At 29.6% G+C, this 10,866-nt stretch overlaps 1 pseudogene; it reads left to right on the top strand.

Annotated features, from left to right (window-relative positions):
• The first annotated feature begins 375 nt into the window (after positions 1-375).
• Positions 376-10,866, top strand: part of LOC142324958 (serine-enriched protein-like) — a 44,294-nt pseudogene continuing 33,803 nt past the window's right edge.

Below are 10,866 nucleotides of genomic sequence, written 5' to 3'. Positions count from 1 at the left end.
TTATCAGCATTAACAGAACTACTTAAGAATTAAATAGGATTTCAGAAGATAACAAAATTATGTAATGTGATCTACAACGATGGGATGTAGTCAGATTTTCTTAAAACAATCATGATTACATAGGATGTTGTACAGTTTCAATATTCCATTATTGTAAAAATAATTAAGTATTTCATTATTACTTAATATTCATTATTACTTATTATATCATTATTCTTAATATTCATTATTACTTAGTTATTTTAAACGTCATATGCCCCTTATTATAAATCGTATGCTCGGTTATTATAAATCGCGGTAATTTTTTACCGCATTCTACTGGATATTTTTTGAAAACAAAATACGTGTTAATTCAGGTTATGTATGTCGTTTAAAGTTTGCGTCTAAAGTTTGGTCTGCTTATGAGACTATTATCTTATGTAAAAGTTTCATTTATTAGTATATTTTATTGTATTAGTTGTGTGCGCTTTTTAAATGATGTTATTTATAATACAGCAATTACAAAACCGATTTCTGATATGTTATCGGTCATAAATTCATCCAATCATTCTGATTTGGAAAGTAGGTATTAATATTTTTGCTTTAGAACTGTTTTTAATACTATCATTACAATGCATTAGATCTAATCCAACATTACTACTAATAGAAATACACATATATAGTATCATAAACTGGCTTACCTGAAATGTAATTTAGCCATAAATTTGTTGTACTAATTATTGGTTTCTGTTATGAAATTTTTTTTTAAGCAAGAATTGACTTATTCCTATTTACCTTACCCATTTGTTTATTTTGACAGCAATATTTGCAAACGGTCATAATGAGAAAACGTTCACCTAAACTTACGTCCTAAAACAGTTAGTTTGCTTGTTATGGCTAATGAAAGATTTCACTCAGATTTTAGCTATCCAGGTGAAATTAGATAATACTGAAATTTTTAGGATGTTATTTGAAGAATTATTGATTTCTTATGGTTTTTGACCTGAAAAATCGAATAGGTCCCAGAACCACATCTGCAATAGTTTTTGAGAAATAGGGGTGAAAACCAATAAATTGGTGAATCAGTCAAGAAGGTCCACATACCTGGCCTCCAAGATTGCCTGACTTTTCCATCTGGGATGATGAAAAATATTATATAAATAACAAAAATACATTCTCATGATTAATTGTCTGCATTATGGATGCGACTGAGAAACTTAAGGACATCCCTGAAGAATTTAAAAAAAAAACACTTCTGCAGTACAGAATCGTGCCAAGATGTGTAAAAATGGCAGTGTCATTTTTGAACAATTAATATAAACTGGTATGTATAATACGCTTTGGTCTAGTGTACTGTTTCTAAATAAATTTTGAATATTTTCAATTTTTCTTTGTTTTATTCAACTTATTTTACCCCATTTTATTCTGAAATAAATTCTCTACAAGTTTTTTTTTTTTTTTTTTATGTGTCATTACCCATTGGGCAAACTTATTATATGTCAAATATAAAAAACAGGGGCTTTCCCCCAATTTATTGGTTTTCACCCTATATTTCTCAATAACTGTTGCAGGTACGGTTCTGGGACCTATTTTATTTGATTTTTCAGTTCAAAATCCATAAGAAATCAGTAATTCTGCTCCTTAATTATCTTCCTAAAATTTCAGTACGACCTCATTTTACCGCAGTAACTGAAATCTGAGTGAAATCTTTCATTAGCCATAGTTTGCAGAGGAAACATTTTAGGATGTATGTTTATGTGAACTTTTTTTGTTATTTTCATGAGTAGAATAGGCTATGAAAGTCCCGGGAGAACTTCGTGATACATTCTGTATGTTTAACTATCATGTTTGAAAAAAACCATTATAAATTCATGCTACTATATTATTAAGTAACATAATTCCTTAACTTCCACAATACTAAAGTCTTGCTTTTCATGTTATTACTGTTTTTGTTTAATACTTAAAACATGTCCCTTGTGAATAACAAGACATTATTTGTTCTTGAATAGCAAGTCAACTAATTTAGTTCTACTCCTTTGGGAACATTCGTTTGTCTTATTTCAAAATTGTGTTGTAGATTATCATCCTTTTCTAACTGTTATTTTTTCCCTTATCTAATGTATTTATCTTCCCTTGGGGGCTCTGTGGATTCTGATGACATGCACAAGGGAGCTGTGCTAATATTTTAATGACTAGAGAGAATCATTTCATCTAATAATTTATTTCATTGACTACAAATTATATACATAAAAAACATCAACTAACAGAAATACATAAATTTTATGTACAAAAATAATTATTCTTATTATTTTAATTCTTAATCATACTTAAAAAAATGAATGAAATAATTGAATGACAAATAAATAAAAAACAAAGAATTTAAAAAACTAATTATCTTCAAATTGTTTATTTAGACAATGTAATATTTCATTTAAAAAAAAAATTTTGACTTAATTGTAAGGGAAAACTTACAATGGAACCAACATAGGAATTATTTCTAGAAAATAAAAATCATTAAAACTGGTCCATTTAGTGAAGTGTTAAAGCTTGAACACTATTAACACATACAGTGGTGCTATTGTACATCATGTACCAACCAACATGCCTCATTAAAACCATATATATATGAAACCTTATGTACTAATAACATTCCTAATATTACACTTTTTTCAACTTCAGTTTGTTCTTTATTTCAAGGTATATCACACCTTGTAGACTGTGCCTGTTAAGCGGCATTACATCAGAATTTTAAACTGGGGGCTAACATCTGAAATATCTTAGGCAACAATGTACCTAACATCTTACGATTTCTTAAGGCTGTGCATCTGGATTCAAATATTTTGTTTTTGGCTTTTGACTTACGTTAATAGTTGTTTTAAACAACAAAATTGTTGTTTTGAAACAACAATTTTGTTGTTTCATGTTAGATTTTTAATATTATTTTTATTTCGCACTTAAGATCATAGGTGTTTTAATTTTTAATCATTTACTATAGTAATTTTGTGTCTGGGTGCTGATAACATGTTGTGCCCCCAAGAGAAAATGAAATCCTTGAAATCTTTTGATTGAAAAGATGACTAAATGTGAGGAGAGTAATGTCCGACTAAAATGTAAGGAAAATTTTAGAAAACAAAAGAGGTGATGAAGATTGTGATAATAATAATAATGAATAGAATGTTGGCTACAGAAGTGATAATAATTATGATTTGGACAGTGACAGTAAGGTTGAAAACATTGAAACACTTACTTCAGAACAAAGTCCTAATAACAAAGCTATTAAAAAATATCGCCAACAAACAAAACTGGAGCACAGACTACTGCTGCTTTTGATGACCAATATGCTCAAAATTTCCAGATAATGTTTTATGGCCAGTTAAATCATCAAATTTGAAAGCTATCCCATTTGCCAGGAATACTTTACATAATCTTATACGTATACCAAATGAAGAAAAAAGTAATTCATTTTTTTTTTTTAATTATAGTACATAAACAAATCTGTTATTTATTATTAGCTGGTCAGAGCTTGTTTCACTTGCTATGCTTGTCTTGCACGGGGCTTTGCCACCTGGACTCCTACTGTGTTCATTGCTCATGAGAATAATACTGATAAAAATTTTCTTTAATAAGAACCAGTGATCCAGGACCAATGGTTTTTTAGTTATGATTTTTTTTCTATAAACTCTTACTACCACAAAAGTAGGTGTGCACACCATAACAAAAATGGCCGTTACAGGTAAACTACTTAAATAAAAATAATAATTTTAAGGTCCTGAAACATATAGGAAACAAGTGGGTAAGTTTCAATTTTTTTTTTAATTTGTCAAGCAATCAGCTTATGTTTTTTTGGGACACTTCAAATAATTTTATCCAGTTATGGAAACATATTTCCTAGTACTTCGAGAATGACTAATCGATAATATATTTGTTTTAATTTAAGTTATATTAACTGATTTAAAAAAATAATTTAAAAAACACAATGGTTGTGCCTATCATACAGTAATAATAGCTTTTAAATTCTGCTTAAGGTTGCATTTTAGTTATTTATATTTTAATTAAAAATATGTTATTTTACAGAGTGTTTCATAAGATGTTGTACCAAGCACCAAGTCCACAACGTAAAAAAGAGCCTCCACCCAAAGAGAATAAATTAAGATTATTTCTTAAAAGAAGCAGTGAACCTCTTTTGAACCTACAAAATGCTGCTCAGCAGGTCTGTTTATTTATTTATATGTCTAATGTACTTGTAGTTATTAATTTTAATATTAATTGTAGTGGTGAAATTTACTGTTTATAAAAAATTAATTTATGATTTTTTTTTGTAGATTTTTAATGCTTTGTTTGTTTTTTGTTTAATTTTTGGTCCATTATAGGAGTTATATTTATAAACGGTGCTTTATGCATTTTAACTGTTATAATTAATAGTATACATTTTGCAGGAAAAATAAAATTTAAGGGAATAAAATAACAAACACTATTATTTTTTTATATAATGCAATAATCTGATTAAGTCAACTAGTTTGCACTAATTTGAGCCTAAGAACCAGCTACAGTTTAAAAAGATGGCTGAAACCATGTAGTTTCTTTTTTCTAATACTTTGCTTATGCACAGTTGCTTGTTTAGAAAATGTTCAGTGTCTTAAAAATAAACATATTTGTTATTATTTTCTGTTGTAAATAATGAGTTATAGTAAATAGTGTGTGAAATTAACTACTAAAGAGAAATATTCAAAATCTATTCGCAATCCCTGGTAGATTGGTATCATCTTGGTACCTATCTTTGCCAGGTTATGGCGGTTTTGATTCCCAGTAAGGTTTGCATTTTATTCACATGACACAAAAAATCCATTTATCATTAAAAAAAAATATGTAGGGTAAATATTACTGAGTGTAAGCCTCAGTGGAACAATAAATAAATAGTAAAAATAAAAATCAAGATTAGTTTTACATCTAATTGTTAAACAGTAATCATCAACGGGTATATCAAGAATAAAAATAAATGAATGTAAGGTGATTCATGAAAAATGTAACAAAATTTTGGAACTTCTACTGGTGAAAATAAAGAAAAAAAGTTCATATAAACAGGTTTGAAAATTCTTGGTTGAGTGTCGGCTGGTGAGATTTCGCCCTGATTTTTGCACCTTCAGTAAAATTAAGGCAGATTATAATTCTTGGGATTCAAATTAAAGGGTAAATTTAGTCGTTTTGTGTGAAATCTGACATGCAAAGTTAAGAAAAAGAATAAGTCCCAGAACTGTATTTTTAGTAGTTTTTGATAAATCTGGGGCAAAAGACAAAAGGTTGAGGTGAAAAGCACTATTTTTTGTTTGGTTGGTATAAAATAACTTTGTTAAATAGGTAAAGATTTAAAAGTTTTAAACAAAACATTTAGAGAAGTGCACAGAAATCAGGCAAAACTTTTGCCAGGTGTCACTTGCTAACAAAGTGTTTCTGCACCTATGTTTTTATGAACTTTCTTCTGTATTTTCATCAGAAGAAGATATCCGGCTGAAAAGTTTGTTACATTCTTGATAATCATTTTTTATAAAAACTACGAGGTTTGTTCAAAAAATAACTGAACTTTTTTAATTACACGCAAGTGGAGATATTTAGTGACATATGGTTGGCAGCATTGCATTCCTCTGTAACCACATGTTCATGGATTGTTGATATCTCGTTTAGTTTTTGTGTTTTTTTAGTACAACATGTTTGGTTAGTAGCAATTTTTGTAATGTGTGATTTTTTGATGACTGGACTTTTGTTTCAATGTCGTAACCATAAACCCAGCTTTTGTCTCCTGTTACGATCCTTTGCATGAATGTTTCTTCATCAGCTTGTTCAAGGAGTTGCTGGCAATTGTCCACTCGATGTTCTTTCTGCTGTTCGGTCATCAAATGAGGAACAAACTTTGCTGCAGCTTGATACATGTTCAATTTTTAATGTCACACCATGATCCAATCGAGATTCTAACCCTTTCTGGAAGTTCTCTAACAGTCAATTGGTGATTTGCACGCACCAGATGTTAATTTTCTGAGCGTGTGCCATTAGTTGAAGTCAAAGGCCTTTTTGGTCGAGGGTCATCTTCAATTGACTGACAACCACTTTTAAATCATGAAAACCATCTGCAACATTGCGTATGACCTGGAGTATCATCTTTGTAAGCTTGTTTCAAAACTTTAAAAGTTTCTGTGAAAGTTTTCCCTAGTTTTGCGCAAAATTTTATGTTGTATTGTTGCTCCTGAAAAACACACATTACAAAAATCGCTGCTAACACTTAAACACATTGCACTCATAACAATAATATGAAAACTAAACAAAAATTCAAGAACATGTGGTTACAGAGGAGGTTATGTAAAACACAATGCTGCTAACCGTACGTCACTTATTTATTTGTTATTTTTTGAACAGAGCTTGTATATACTTAGATTAATAAAAAAAAGTACAAAAAATAAATAAAATAGAACATCAATGCTTACAAAATGTCAGAAATTGTTTTCTGCTGTTATTTTTGAAAAAAATAACTGTAACTTAGGTTCTCTAGATAAGAGAGTAAACTGTATTTCTTACGTTGTTGAATTTAAAACTAAAAATTACATAATTTTTCCAGTGTGTAAAAGTCATTTATTTGGTATTAGTATTCTTGCAAAATATTTGTGTGGGTGTGCTACTGTTTTAAAAAAAATATATTGAAGAGAAATCAAAATGTCGTCTTATTTTTTGAAACTGGTTCTCAGGCTTGAAATTATGAAAATTTGATGCTTTATTTATTTGTGTTATTGTTACAAACATGAATCGCATATTATACAAGAATTTTGATAAAGTTGTTGCTAAATATTTGTTCTTTTTTCCCTAATAGTTGATCTTATAATAAAAAGTGTCTGTTTATTGTTTTTATTTGAAGTTAGTTTTTAATAATGATAAATTTGATTTGATTTCAACTGTAAGGAATAAGATTTCATTTCTGTTGTGTGTGTTTTATGTATAAATATATGTACACTTGCTAAATTTTTATTATATTAAGTGGTCTAAAAATATTAATGGATTAAAATGAAATAGTAAAATTATTTGAAAAAATGATTTATTTCCTTTGTGTCATGTTTAACCTAAATTAATATTTTTTTATAACATCATTTTCTTGTGTGTACCAGTGTGTATTTATAAGTTAGTTCCAAAACATTCTCAGAAACATCTATTTGAAACGTATTATATGAGGTATGATTCAAAAGTAAGGGCCGATGAGTTATAAATAACGATTTGCAACACTGATTGGTTTGCATATGTAGAGTAGCTTTAAGTAGTTCTATTAGGCATGTAATGTAACCGTCACATTGCCCTCAGTTCATTGTTATTTATCTTTGCAAGACAGTGTGTTAAAATGAGTGTGGTAGTAACAAAAACTGCCAGTTATGAAGTTCGATCAATGATTAGATTTTTAAACGCAAAAGGACATAATGCTGCTGAGATTTACAGTCAATTGTGTGAAACACAGGCCTACCGCATTAAGTGATAGAAAAATGAAACAATGGAATCATAAGTGTACGGAAGGCCATTCAAATGTTTATGACAAACAGAGATGATGATCTCGTTGAACGTGTGTATGCAAAAGTGAGAGAAAATTGTTGTTTTACAATTAGCAATATTTCTTTAGATTTCCAGAAGTTTTAAAGACAACATTGTTTAAAATAATGACAGACACTCTAGGCTATTGTAAACTGTATGCACGATGGGTGCCTAGAATGTTGAAAATATTATAAAGATCACAGAATGACATCTGCTCATGTTCTTGTCGGCTGCTTTAGACACGAGGAGACACATTTTTTCCCATATTATCACTGGTGATGAAATTTAGATTTTTTACATCAATAATGAAATGAAATAACAATCCATGTAGTGTCATTTCAATTCACCTAAACCGAAAAAATTCAATCAAGACCAATCTCAAAGGAAAATCTTGGCAACTCTATTCTGGGACCAAAAAGTGTGCTTTTGATTTTTTGGTGGTTTTCATGGAACCAGCCACATCCATCATATCAGAAGTCTGTTGTGAAACACTTTCTAAACTGTGTTGTGCATTTAAAGCTTACGGACTGCTGGGATCAGGAGTTTTTTTTTCATAACGTGTGATGCACAACAGAAACAATTGAAAAATTTGGATGGTAGATTTTTAATTATCCATCTTATAGTCTTGATCTCACGCCCAGGGACTATCATCTTTTTGTTCACTACTCCTCCCTTTTACACCTCAAAGACTGGCTTGCGTCCTAAATTTCGAGGAACGTAAAAAGTTGAAAATCTTGGTGCATAAGTGGCTATGATCCAGGCGTTGGAATTTTATGCAGTGGGTTAGAAGAAGCTTGTTTCATTATATCAAATGTGTTTGGAACAAAATAGTTATTATGTAGAAAAGTATTTGAAAATAATAAATTTTTCAACCATTTTCTTTTTATTACCGATCAGCCCTTACTTTTGAACTGTGCCTTGTAATTTCATAAAATTATTGACACTCATTATAATGCAATACAGCATCACATTTTTGTTCCTCTCCAATAGAAAATGCTTGTGATATTTTTACAGTTGGAAATTATCTTCATTAAACTGAATAAAAATGTTAAATTTTACTTTTAGTTTTAAAATTTGCTGACAGACATTAATGTTGCTTGGAAAAGCATATAGTGAAACTGTAATAAAAAAAAAATATGTAAGTTTATGACTGGTAAGGAGGATTGAGTTATTATTATTGCTGATAATGGTAGCATATATGAGGTATGGCTATTAAATAACAAGACTGGTACTGCTACAGAAGAACTGTGCATGCGTCAAATTCATACAATCGATAGTTGTGTAGTCTTCTCTTTTGATTGCTGTCATTCCAGTTTCTGTAGACATATTAGTCTGACTGTGGCTGTTGTTTGGATAACATCTGTTTTTTTGTTTTGGCAAAAAAATTGTAAGTGTTTTATTAGAGCAAAGAATTATCGTGAAATTTAATATGAAACTTGGAAAAACTGGTACCAAAACTTATCTTTTATTAAAAAAAGTATATGGAAATGAATGCTTATCACATGAACGGATTTTGCGTGGTTTAAGCGTTTCCAAGATGGCCGAAAAGACGTTGAAGATGATGTACGCCTAGGTTGCCCTTTCACGTCAAAAACGAATAAAAATATTGAAAACATTGGTAATCTGATGGTTAACTATTCTTGTCTTTATTCAAGATCCTTGCTTAACTCCATGAAAAAATAAGAAAAACGACCTGAGTTGTGGAAGAACAAACATGTCATGGGTTCTTCAGCAGGTCAACGCATCGGCTCACACTGCATTGTCTGTCAAGACGTTTCTAGCAAAGTATAACATCCCAGTGTTAAACCATCCGCCTTATTCACTTGACCTGGCACCATGTGACTTTTATTTGTTCCCCAAGGTCAAATCTGCATTAAAAGGAGCAAGATTTCAGACCGTTGAAGCTGTGAAAGAAAAAGCGGCACACATCATGAAAGAGCTTACAGAAGAAGACTTCCAGCACTGTTTTGAACAATGGAAAATTCACATGGAGTATTGTAGGAATTGAGTAGAGGTGTATATAGAAGGCGATAGAAACTAAATATGTATCAATTTAAAATAAAATATTTTACAGCATTAATCTCGTTATTTAATAGCCACACCTTGTTTCCATTTATTATGACAAATGACAAAAGGGTAGCATCAGAAGTTGAAGTTTCAATTGAACTTAATCATTGTATGGTACCATAATGATGGAAATATGGTTTGTGAAAAAAATTATTCCAGTTGTTGTTTGTATATAAAAAGGAAAGCAAATGACAATAACAGGAGATGCCATCATTATGACTGATAGAAATAGAAACTCTCTGAAAAGTGAAGTAAAGAGGAATTGGATTGTTTTGTTTTTATTTTATACATTTGCAGAAAAAATCTCAATCATTTGAGTGGAAACCAAAGTCATCGTATCAGACTCAGAGGTGTTCTTTGAATAAGAACATGGAAAAACTGGAAGATTTTTTTTAATTTACCAAATATTACCCATCATGAGATTTTTCCAGATAGTCAACAGTAACAAAGGGGAAAAAAGAATATCAGTACCCTTGTCATCTAAGTAGTACAATTACAAAGAAATATTTTGTAAAACTGAAAATAAAGTCGAATAATTTTTTCATAGTAACAACACATCAACACACTGATCTTTTGATGAACAAAAAGTATTTTGTATAGCAAAATTATGATATCCCTTGTACCTTCCAAATTTGCTTCAGTTATTATTTTTTTTTACATTTTTCTTGCTGAGATTTATTGTGAATGGAAAATGATATAACAACAACAATTTCATTATTTTGAAATCATTATTTTAAAGTTGAAATTAGGAATTTTTATTAAAGTTGGCAAAAGTGTTTGACAACCAAAGAAAACTTTATGAAAATAATGCGAAACAATTTTTTTGTAAATAATTTTCTTAGTTTTGTATATCCATCCAACGATAATTAAGTAATAGAATTAAAAAATTCTGTAATTTTAATTTAAAAAAAGAAAAAACTTGATTGAAATATAGATAAAATTGTTGTTGTTTATTTCAATTAGATATATCATTATTGTTAATCCAGTTCCTTTATATTTCTAGTTTTGTTTTCTACGTTTATCATTTTCAGATCAAATATGTCATCACTAAATTACAATGGATTCCTTATTCCATTGCTAATTTTCCTTCATTTCCTTTCATATATCATCTGAATTAATTATAAAGAGATGACAACACTTCCCTGTATAATGAAATTTACTTAAACTATTTTATGAATTCAATGTTCAATTTTATACACATCTTATATTTTCCTATACAAAAATTTGTCTTGGAACGCTTTACTTGCACCCTAATTCTGCAGT

Source organism: Lycorma delicatula, chromosome 5, assembly GCF_047948215.1.
Source record: "Lycorma delicatula isolate Av1 chromosome 5, ASM4794821v1, whole genome shotgun sequence".
Lineage (NCBI taxonomy): Eukaryota > Metazoa > Arthropoda > Insecta > Hemiptera > Fulgoridae > Lycorma > Lycorma delicatula.
This window is presented reverse-complemented; position numbering and strand designations above follow the sequence as displayed.